This window comes from Morus notabilis, unplaced genomic scaffold (genome assembly GCF_000414095.1).
Source record: "Morus notabilis unplaced genomic scaffold, ASM41409v2 Scaffold1913, whole genome shotgun sequence".
In the NCBI taxonomy this organism is placed as follows: Eukaryota; Viridiplantae; Streptophyta; class Magnoliopsida; order Rosales; family Moraceae; genus Morus; species Morus notabilis.
Window position 1 is genome coordinate 35,519 of NW_010357675.1, and position 11,509 is coordinate 47,027.

An 11,509-nucleotide genomic window follows, 5' to 3' on the forward strand; every position below is an offset into this window, starting at 1 on the left:
TGATGAGATGAATGAAATAGTGTTAGGATCTTAGTAACTCGACTGATAAATCTAATTGTATACGTAACGGAAACAGAATTGGAATGAATGAAATGACTCTTAGGGTCTACTTTCTCATTAACTGAAATACATGAAAGAAAATTACAAATAGTGAGGAGAATTCGAGGACCCTCTAGCCTCCAAGTTTGACTCTGTTACAACCAAAATTCACGATGCCTTCTACACTAATCCTCAGGCTATTTATTCCCCTGCTCCCCTTAACCAGCCACTACTACTAACCGAAACATATTCCCCTCCCCTTCCCTAATCCCGAGATACAAAATTCTAACTAAATTGCCTTCCCAAGACTAATTCTCACTCAAATTACTACCCTGCCCTTGCTTGTCATTCTTCCTCCTCGCATACACAACCTTAACGGGAGGAGACCTAACATTACTCCCTTCCTCAAGTGCAACCTTGTCCTCAAGGTTGAAATCTGGGAATTGTTCCCTAATCACAGCCACAGGCTCCCAAGTAGCATCCCAAGACGGTAGGCCTTCCCAAAGAACCAGAATGTCCTGAACATGGCGCCCCCTATCAAGATAGTACGTGAGTCCAGAATAGCGACCGGCGTGACGACTAACTCCAGCTCGACTAACAACTGCTAAGGAAGTGGCTGACCCTGGTAATGCTGTCCACGAAAGCGCTTAAGCTGGGATACGTGAAATACGGGATGGATCTTGATAGTGGCAGGCAAACCTAAGCGATAAGCAACCGGACCAAGTTTCTCCAAAACTGCGAATGGTCCATAGAAGCGAGGATTGAGCTTCTCGTTAACCTTCCGAGCGAGAGACTTCATGAAATAAGGGCGGAGTCTCAGCAAAACCAAATCGCCAAGAGCAAACTGTACCTCCCTGTGATGCCGGTCTGCAAATAGTTTCATGTGTTGCTGTGCCAAGTGAAGGTGTTCTTTAAGGACATCCAACATTTGATTACGCTCCTGTAGCTATGTGGCAACCTCATGGACGGCCGTAGAATCATCTTGAAAACGATGGAGAGTGGGGGGGTCACGCCCATAAACCGCGCGAAAAGGAGAACACTTAATGGATGGATTATAGGAAGTGTTGAACCAATATTCTGCCCATGGCAGAAATAGAAGCCAAGACCTCGGCTTGTCACTCGCAAAACAGCGGAGATAGGTCTCCAAACAGTGGTTGGTTACCTCAGACTGGCCATCCGTTTACGGATGGTATGCAGTGCACGGCTAAAGTTTAGTGCCTTGCAACTTGAATAGTTCACGCCAAAATAAACTCATGAAGATCGAATCGCGATCGCTAACAATCGAGCGGGGAAATCCGTGCAAGCGGACTACTTCGCGAACAAATAACGAAGCCACCTGCTTTGCCGTGTAAGGGTGCGCCAGGGGACAGAAGTGCGCGTATTTGGAGAGGCGGTCCACTACTACCAAGACCATGTCCACGCCCTTCGATTTCGGAAGTCCTCCAATAAAATCCATAGCTATATCCTCCTAGATTTGCTGTGGTATCGGAAGGGGCTGTAAAAGACCTGCCGGCGAGAGTGCTTCAGTTTTGGATTGCTGACACCTCTCGCAACTGGATACATAATCTCTGATAACTTGCTTCATGCCTTTCCAGAAAAAATTTGCCGAGATTCATTTATAGGTGCGTAAAAACCCAGAGTGCCCCCTTAAGACCGAACTGTGGAAATCATGTAACACCTGGGGAGTCCAAGAAAGAGGCAGTACTAACCTGTTCCGAAACCACAGTAAACCATTGCGAAGATCATAACCTTCACTTGCTGGACATCCCTAGTTCAAGTTGCGGATGATGTCTTGACAACCAGGGTCTTTGAGTTGTCCCTGTCAGAGGTCCGTTATGTTAAACTGGTGAGGGATGGATAGGGCCGCAAACTCCACCAAAGAGGCTTCCTCACTACGCGAAAGGGCATCAACGACCCTGTTTGCTACACCCAGTTTGTAGTGAACTTCAAAATCGTATCCAAGGAGTTTTGTAATTAAACGCAGCTGTTCAGGCGGTAAAATTCGTTGATCCAAGGGGAATTTAAGACTCCTCTTATCAACACGAATGAGAAAATGCCGCCCAAGAGATAATGCCTCCATTTTTGAACGGCCAACACAATTGCGAGAAGTTCCCGCTCATAAACCGACTTCAACCGAGAGGTCGCTGAAAGCATCTTGCTAAAGTAAGCGATCGGCCTGCCATCTTGCATCAAAACCGCGCCTACCCCGCTGCCAGAAGAGTCAGTTTCGAGGACGAACAATTTAGTAAAATCCGGCATAGCCAGGACTGGAAGCTCTGTCATTGCACGTTTGAGTTGAAGGAAGGCTTCCTCTGCTGCGGAATTCCAACTAAAAACACCCTTCCTGAGCAAATCAGTGAGGGGCCGAGCGATGGAACCGTATCCCCGAACAAAGCGTCTAGAATAGCCCGTGAGACCGAGAAAACCCCGTAGCTCGCGGGCAGTCTGTGGAGTAGGCCATGACAGCATCACGCTGACCTTAAACTGATCGGCGGCCACACCCCCAGCTGAGAGTACGTGCCCTAGGTAGTGTATCTGTTCTTGTCCAAAAACGCATTTGCTGAAATTAGCAAATAAAGTCTCTCTCCGCAGCACCTCCAACACCTGCCTCAAGTGAAGGAAATGATCCTCCCACGACCTGTTGTACACCAAAATATCGTCAAAAAAAACTAAAACGAATTTTCGTAAAAACGGACGAAATACCGAGTTCATAAGCGATTGGAACGTGGCCGGGGCATTAGTAAGGCCGAAGGACATGACGAGGAACTCGTAATGCCCCTCATGCGTCCGAAAAGCCGTTTTCTCCACATCGCTCTCACGGACCCTGATTTGGTGGTAGCCCGACTTTTCATAAAAACGGACGAAATATCGAGTTCATAAGCGATTGGAACGTGGCCGGGGCATTAGTAAGGCCAAAGGACATGACGAGGAACTCGTAATGCCCCTCATGCGTCTGAAAAGCCGTTTTCTCCACATCGCTCTCGCGGACCCTGATTTGGTGGTAGCCCGACTTTAAATCTAGCTTGGAAAACACCCTTGCCCCGTGTAACTCATCAAGCAGCTCATCAATTATAGGAATTGGAAATTTGTCAGGGATTGTTAACTGGTTCAGCGCTCGGTAGTCGACACAGAAGCGCCAGCTACCGTCTTTCTTGCGGACCAATAGTACCGGGCTTGCATAAGGGCTACAACTAGGTCGAATGATGCCTGAGGCCATCATATCCGTGACCAACCTCTCTATTTCAGCCTTCTGAACCTGCGGGTATCTATAGGACCAGATGTTGGGTGGAGACACGCCATCACGAAGGACGATGCAGTGCTCCCTTGTTCTTCGTGGCGGTAACCCCTCTGGCATGCTAAATACGGATTGGAACTCCCGGATGAGGTGCTCGTACCCTGCCGAAAGTGGCTGTACATCTCCCTCAATGGCTCCGTCCTGGGTTGTTCGGATTTCCAGGAGCATCCTAACTCTAGAATGGTTCCATATTCGTGACAAGGAACGCAGGCTAACCGTCGAATAACACAAAGAAGGATCCCCTGTCCAACAAATCCACTCCGAGCCCTGCTGGAAGCGCATGGTAAATTTATCCCAGTCTGCATGGACTTCCCCTAAGGTTCTCAGCCACGAAATGCCCAACACCAAATCGACACTGCCCAATTCAAAAGGGAAAAATTCTTCGATTACTAAGTGTCCCTGTACGAGAACGTGGACCCCTCGGCATACACCGCTCTGCCGGAAACTCATCCCATTTCCTACCTCTATCTTGTGTCGAACGGACAAATCCGTGGGAATGGCCAGACTGTTCACCAATTCAGCAGATATGAAACTGTGGGAAGCCCCACTATCTACCAAGAGTATCACCTCTCATTCCCCCAGAGTCCCTTTGAGTTTCATAGTTTTTGCCGTTGCCATACCTTTGAGGGAGTTAAGAGAGAGCCCTAAAGCCTCCTCTGTCGAATCTCCGATGACCTAGGCCTGCTCCTCCGTGATCTCTCGGCCTTCTTCTTCACTTCCCTCATCCTCGCCCACTACCAGGAGAACTTGCAATTGCCGATTCCTACATCTGTGACCTGGGCTGAATTTCTCGTCACATTTTAAGCATAACCCGCGAGCTCGCCTCTGCTGGACCTCGTCGTACGATAGTCGCCTGTAATTGGATCCGCCACCCATCGCCGACCCCGGAGCAGGTGGGGGATCACGATTCCGATTAAGGAGCCCTAGGTCTCTAGGAGTTTGGGATCGAAGGAAGCTCTCGGTTCTATCTGTAGTAATATTAGGCGGTGGAGTCGGGTTTGGGTTGCTGAACCCAACTCTGCCGCCCCACTCTGCACGGTTATTTTGACCCGCCCGAGATTTGCGGATCTGATCCACCACATCCAAACGGTCTTCAGCTTGTTAGGCCAAATCCATGGCCTCGTTCAAGTTCATGGGCCTGTGCATCTTGACCTCAGCCCGTATATCCTCCCTCAACCCGTTCAAGAAGGCGCCTCTGAAGACACTCTCGGGTATACCTCTCATCGTGGCCACCAAACACTCAAACTCTTCTCTGAAGTCTGTCACCGTCCCCCCTTGCCGGAGAGCCATCATCCTCTCTGTTGGGTCACCCTCCCTAGAGCGGCCGAAACGATGGAGGATCGCTTCCCTGAGGTCTCCCCAGCCCCTGCATGGCTCTTGAGCGTCCAGCCATTGATACCAACCCAAAGCCCTTCCCTCCATGCAGACCGACGCCGCCATCACCTTTTCTCCTTCGTCGATGTCGTTGATGGTGAAGTACCGTTCAACTCGGAAGATCCACCCGTGTGGATCATCTCCATGAAATAGCGGGAGCTCAAGTTTCTTACCTCGATGCTCAGTTCGCGCGCAGGGTCTTTCTGGAGATCGATAGCGGTGGTGGCTGATAAGTGCACAAATTTGCACTTTTAATGTTCATAATTGTCAAATTATTTTATCAAATTTGTGATTTTAATTTCAAATATTCCTGAATTTAGAGGATTTAATTTTAATTGGATTTTTCAGGTTTTTGAAAAAAACAATTGGATTTGGGCTAATTTACCAAGCAAAACCCAAAAGTTGAGCCCAAGAAAAGCCCAATTCGGCCCAAAGCCCATCAGCCCATCGTCTAGCCGAGCCGAGCCGAGAAGCCGCGAGCCCATCCCAGCCGCCACGTGTCGTCTTCTGCCGCGCCGCTGGACTGTGGGACCCAATTGTCCCCTCGCGTACGCGCACTTGGCGCGCACGGATCCTTCTCCCGCGCGAGTCTCCTCCACGCGCACGTCACCCGGATTTCCCTTCTTTTCCGCGTGGGTCCCGTGTGCAGCAGCCCTTCAACCACATAACGCCACGTGGTCCCATGCCCAGTTCCTTCCCCACGCCAGCAAGCGCACTTTGCGCGCACGTTCTCTCCCCCGCGCGCACGTTCTCTCTCTCCCGCGCGACTTCCTCTCCCGCACGCGTCAAGCCTTCCTCCGCGTGGGCCCAGCCAGTACAGCACTTCTCCCGCGCGCGAATCAACTTGCGACACGTGTCCCACCTCTTCAGCCACGTTTGTGATGGTTTTTCTCCCCCGTTAAGCCTTGTAAATATGGATTCGTTTTTATTTTTTTAAGCATTCTCAAAACTCTATAAATAGGGCCATTGTCAAGGTGATTAGTGGTTGATTTTGAGGAGCCTAAATTCTCACACATTTTCTATTATTTTCTTGTTCTTATTCTCATACTTTCTTTTTAGAATTTTATGGGAATTATGTGCAAGCTAAGCTAGAGTATTTATGTGAGGCTAGAGATGATCCTATATGTGTAGTGAACTTATTTGGATTTTTGATTCTCTAATGGTTTGTAAGTTTTATACATTTGAGTAAATAATTTTCTTTTATCATATTTCTTCTTCTTATCAATATATTTTATTGTCAACTTTCATATAAATCTAGTCAAGCTCTCTTTATGTGATTGTTGCATTATATGATATATTGATCGGTATTATTTTATGAGTAGTCTTTTACTATATTATTGCCAACGGTATATTGTCGCTCTTGGATTTCTCATAAGATAATTTTTCCTAATTCTAAACGTTAGAATTTTATTTAATTATTGAATTTTCTCCATTTTAAATTGTTCAAAAAAATCATCAAAAACACTCATTCCTTTTCTTTGTTTGATTGCTTACTTTCCTAACGCTTTTTATTTGCTAGTCATTTCTTGTTCAATTTAACACTTCCTTGTGGGATCGACCGTTCAAATTGTACTACAATTGACCGCTTGTTTTTGTACACGTTTGGGCGTAACCAGTGGCCGTCCCTCCCCCTCGCCTGATTTCTCCGTGGAGGACTTGGATCTGCACGTACCGGACGGCCAGGTTCGCGTCGGGGTGAAGTCTGGTCATCCTGGATACCACCAGGAGGCGAGTAATCCTCCCTGAGCCTTCTTGGAGGTGAGCGCTGGGGACGAGCTTGTCTGATCATGAGCTCCTCAAGTCGGTGGATCGCGCCTTGAATTCCGTCCACCTTGGCTCCCATCGCGGCGACCACTCCCTATACCTCACCAAGCCGCAATCCCATCGTCGCCACGTCTTCCTGCAACTTTGGCACTGGATCCACCAATGTTTCGAAGGTCTGCAACGTAGCCTAGAAGTTGTTCAGCCTCCTCTCCACTTGCCCCAAACAATCTTGCTGGTTTTCCATGGATCGTAGGGCTCTAATACCAAATTGTTAAGATCCCAGTAACTCTACTGATAAATCTAATTGTATACGTAACGGAAATAGAATTGGAATGAATGAAATGACTCTTAGGGTCTACTTTCTCATTAACTGAAATACACGAAAGAAAATTACAAATAGTGAGGAGAATTCGAGGACCCTCTAACCTCCAAGTCTAACTCTGTTACAACCAAAATTCACGATGCCTTCTACACTAATCCTCAAGCTATTTATTCCCCTGCTCCCGTTAACCAGCCACTACTACTAACCGAAACATATTCCCCTCCCCTTCCCTAATCCCGAGATACAAAATCCTAACTGAATTGCCTTCCCAAGACTAATTCTCACTCAAATTACTACCCTGCCCTTGCTTGTCATTCTTCCTCCTTCTCGCATACACAAACTTAATGGGAGGAGACCTAACAAATAGAAATAGATGTTGAAAGCAGTAAAATTAAGCCTGAGTTTAAATTAAGTATTCAAAATCTTGTTAGTTCACTATAACAAATATCATTATCAATAGCTAACCAAAAACGCTATTAAGCAATACTCATAGCATTTTGTGAAGCGTTAGGACATCAGACGTTATTAAAAATCCTACAAAAACATAGCATTATGAGAACGATATGAGAAACGCTATAGAATTGAGATCTTATAACGTTTTAGACTTGTTATTTTCAACCTCTTACAACTATTTGGTGCTGTAATGATACAAATCAATAGCTTTTCTCCCTTGTTATGTTCATATTCTTGTAGCTTTTTAAAATTATTATTGAATATTTTACCAATAGTAAAAGTAATACATACTAACATCATATCTATTTTTATTATGTTAATATCCTTTTTGACTACATTCAAATAGATAGTGATTCTAAACAACATCTTACATCCAAATAAAAACATTCAAATTAAAACATAAAAACATTCAATGTAATAATTATTATCAATATCTACAAAGTTGGCAATAAGATGTTTACAATACATGTCACACCATTTGTCCACAACTTTAACATTAAAAACAAGTAAAGAATACAGAGAAATAGCTACAGATATCAAAGTATCTAAAACGTCTAGCCAAATGGAATGGTTAAGTAAATAATCCATCTTGAAAAAATACTCCAACAAAAAGGTCATCTCCTCTAGCAAAGCAACTATTGACATGTCACAAAATTAGTCCAATTAATTAATTAAAACATATAAATTGATTAACTAATGAAGCACAAAAAGAAAAACCAAATAAACCATACAACTTATCAACAAAACAAATTTCACTATGAAGGTAGAAACTTGTGAGCAAGAGCACTTAAGTTTCCCAGGACACTAACAACAAGTGCCTACGAGTTAACTCATATTTCATCTTGATTGCCAAGTAACAGCACAATTAAAATTCTAATGTCCAAAGTAGGTCACTTTTTCAGTAATGGACATACAATCATGAGTCAGAGATAAAAGAATACTAATCTTTGAGAAACTACGTCAAAAAAACAAGCTACAGGAGACCAACCAACAACATGAAATATAACAACATGAAAATTATATGCCAAAAGTCCTTCTCTAAGCTTATTCTAAGAACAGCATAAAGAAATGGCAGACCATGTTATACACAAGCACTAGAGACGCTAGAGTTATATCAGCTTGATAACACTATATACAGACATGATAATTAACACAAAGTAGAAGGTAATGGTAGAGTAGCACGTTTTATATAGTTGAAGTGCCTTGGATATCATAGTTTTACATATTATCACTATTAAGGACATATCGGTTTAGCAACAAGTTCTCAACAAAATAAAATTCTACAATGACCATCTGTGGATTATAGTCCATGGCAGAATACAAATGGGTAAGCAGGAAAAGAATAGTCAGTTGATGCATGAGTATTCTATAATATTACCTCCATAAGTCAAGGACTGAACACCAATTCTCTCATTTCTGGATTTAAACTCTACTCAGCAAATTTTATGATTGAGCTGGATAAAATTGTAATAGCAGACATAAATTAGTTCCTTTTAGCAAACAAATTACTATACAGTATATACCTACTTTGGCTACAGAAAATGACAAGGAAAAGAAATCAAAATGCATAGCATTTTTTTTTTTTTAAAAAGTTTCGCATGTGGGTATAAACAAAAACGTGATATGACACAATGAGACCTGCATGCTGACTTCTTGTACAGCATGGATTTTGTAAAACCGTGACATGTGGAGATGGACAAGTAAATGACTAAAATATTGCAAAGTCCCGCAAGAGGTTAGAAATTTGGATAATCTGACGTTTGAACACTCTTCAAACGCTTATTATTACTTTTCCATTACAAGGGTCAAGTTAATAGGATGTAGGCAAGCTCTAATTTCCTACATAGAATGAATTATCTGGTCTGCTGATAGAGAAACAACACTTTACCAACAAAGTATAATAACAAGATGCTTCTCTGCCTCCAAAATATCAGAAAACAGGGTTTGTATGACGTTTGGAACCTGATAATGCAAGGTGAAAAAAAATACATTTAAAATAAATGCATACACGGATTGTCTTTTCATGACATGTTCTAAATACAATTGTAGGGTTGTTGATTGTTAGTTTGTTATTGACATTGGGCAGTTGTGTGCAAACTAACAACCAATGTGAAGAGAAGACAGGAAAGTACAGCACAATAAAGCATATAGTAACTGTCAAGAATCTTCGAATGTACATCAACAATATGAATTGGACTTAAAAAACAAGCAAAATATTTTATCATATAACAAAATATTAACCAGTTACCAATGGTGTTTCTCCCTACCCTTCATCAGCAATTACATGGCCAGTGATGAGTAATAATGAGTAGAGTTCTTCCAGACATTCAGTGTGATCAATGACGCCCCTGCCCTATGAACAAGTAAAATAACTTCAGAAATGAGCAACTGAAGCAGAGAATGTACTTCGTGGATTATTATGTTCCTCCATAAAGAAAACAGAACACAAGTCATGTCAAAAAAACACAAAAGTGTCGATGAAGCAGAGATGCGAACTTAAAAGGGAAAAATGCGTAAGCATTGATTGCAAAGCAAAACACAATTAAGAACGCGAGCCCCTTAATTAGTTTCCTCAATTCTGACAAGATACTTGGTGTCATACAAGAAACTTATAATTGAGAAAAATCAGAAGGCAAAGGAACACCTGAGTAATCCACGCAAAGCCCTTAGCAAACACCTCAGTGAGAAAAGGATTGTCACCTCACTTGCTGCTCTCGCAGAGCTCAACCTTTCATCCATAGTTGCCATTATCAAACAACAAAAACTTAAAAGACTAATGAAAGTCATACGGCAAATCTAAATTCTTACCGCCATTAAACTAGCTATTTTTTTTAGCTAATTCAATGTTGAGCCATATGTAAGTTCTTGTAGTATTCTGGCATACCAGAAATGGAAGCTTGATGGTAGCTCAAGTCGACATCATCATTAAGGGTGCGTTTGGTTGGCGTATTCGTGCTATGATTTAAATTATGGTTCGTGGTTCGCTACAGTATTTTCTCACACAAAAAACACACGTAAATTGAGAATGATTCTAAATCATAATTTTGAATCCATGAACCAAACGTCCACTAAATGCAGATGCAGAAGCAGCTACACCACAAAGGAGCAACTGTTATTGGATGATAATACAAGAAAACAAACAAGTATGATTGCTGAACCAGAGCAGAAGCGAAGGTGACATATCAAAAAAGTTATGTCTTAGCTCAGACTCCACAATTAAGGCAAAGAGATTTGCTGCGACACTTCTTCCTTCAGGTGGAAGCAACGCATTCCACTATTCCTATTCACTGGCTGAAAGAAGATGGCAGAAATTTTTAAAATTTTTTGATTGGTTTGGAAAGGATATACATAAACGACAGTGATATGGCTACAAACTAGAACAAGGGCTTCAACAATTCAAGCAGAAGTTTTCACTATTGCCCTTCAAGATCGATAAGATACAATAAAAAAGTGGGTTGCGGTGTTGCCTTATTCTTCTATTTATAAAAGGAAAGATGTGAAGAGAAAATAAATACCACGAGAAGGGTAGTCCACGTATCTAGTAGAATATCACGCGCCTCCCAGCTCCATGTCTCTTCTTCAGAGTTATTATTCATGAGATTCTTAATAACTTCGCTCATCATGGTTGATAACAGGGTAAGGGTACCAAAGGGCCCAAATAGGAAATTAAAAAAAAAAAAAAAACATCAAACCATGGCAGAGAGACCAAACGTCCAAATAAACTTACAGAACAAAAACCAAAGAAACAGAACTTACCTTCGTGAAGGCTGAGTATATCACCAAAGCAATAACAAATCTGTCAAAAACAAAAATTTTATGACCTAGAGATTGTGGGTTTTCTTCTACAACTAAGGAATTTCAAAGAAAAACAAAAATCATCACTACATGTTTGATGAAACCAAAATAATCGAACCAAAACTAGAGAAGAATGGACGATTTAAGGAGAAAGAAGCCCAATTACAAATCAAGGCATACCTTGGAATCTTCTATGAAACCCAAACTTGTACTGAGTTCGACGCAGATCAGAACGACCCAATCTTAACAAAATCAAAAACCAAAACTTTTAATGAGCGGATCGAGTGACGCGCACAGAAAGGGAAGATTTCTTCCCGTGAGATTTTTTTTTTTTTTTTTTTTTTCGCTAAGAGGATCTTCGACTGATCAATGGGGAAGCTAACTGCAGCATTGAATTTGGAAATCTAACAGAGCAAATCAAAAAGAAGGAATGGGGCGGGCAATTTGGGAATTTGGGGGGGAAGAGC

The 11,509-nt window shown here is 42.6% G+C and overlaps 1 long non-coding RNA gene across 1 annotated transcript; it reads right to left on the reverse strand.

Annotated features, from left to right (window-relative positions):
* Positions 1 to 10,326: 10,326 nt before the first annotated feature.
* LOC112093816 lies at positions 10,327 to 11,481 on the reverse strand. The gene is made up of 4 exons (XR_002903230.1): positions 11,223 to 11,481; positions 11,004 to 11,043; positions 10,763 to 10,857; positions 10,327 to 10,538 (listed from the first exon to the last, which is right to left on the reverse strand). It is a non-coding gene; the product is annotated as an uncharacterized LOC112093816 (long non-coding RNA).
* Positions 11,482 to 11,509: the final 28 nt, after the last annotated feature.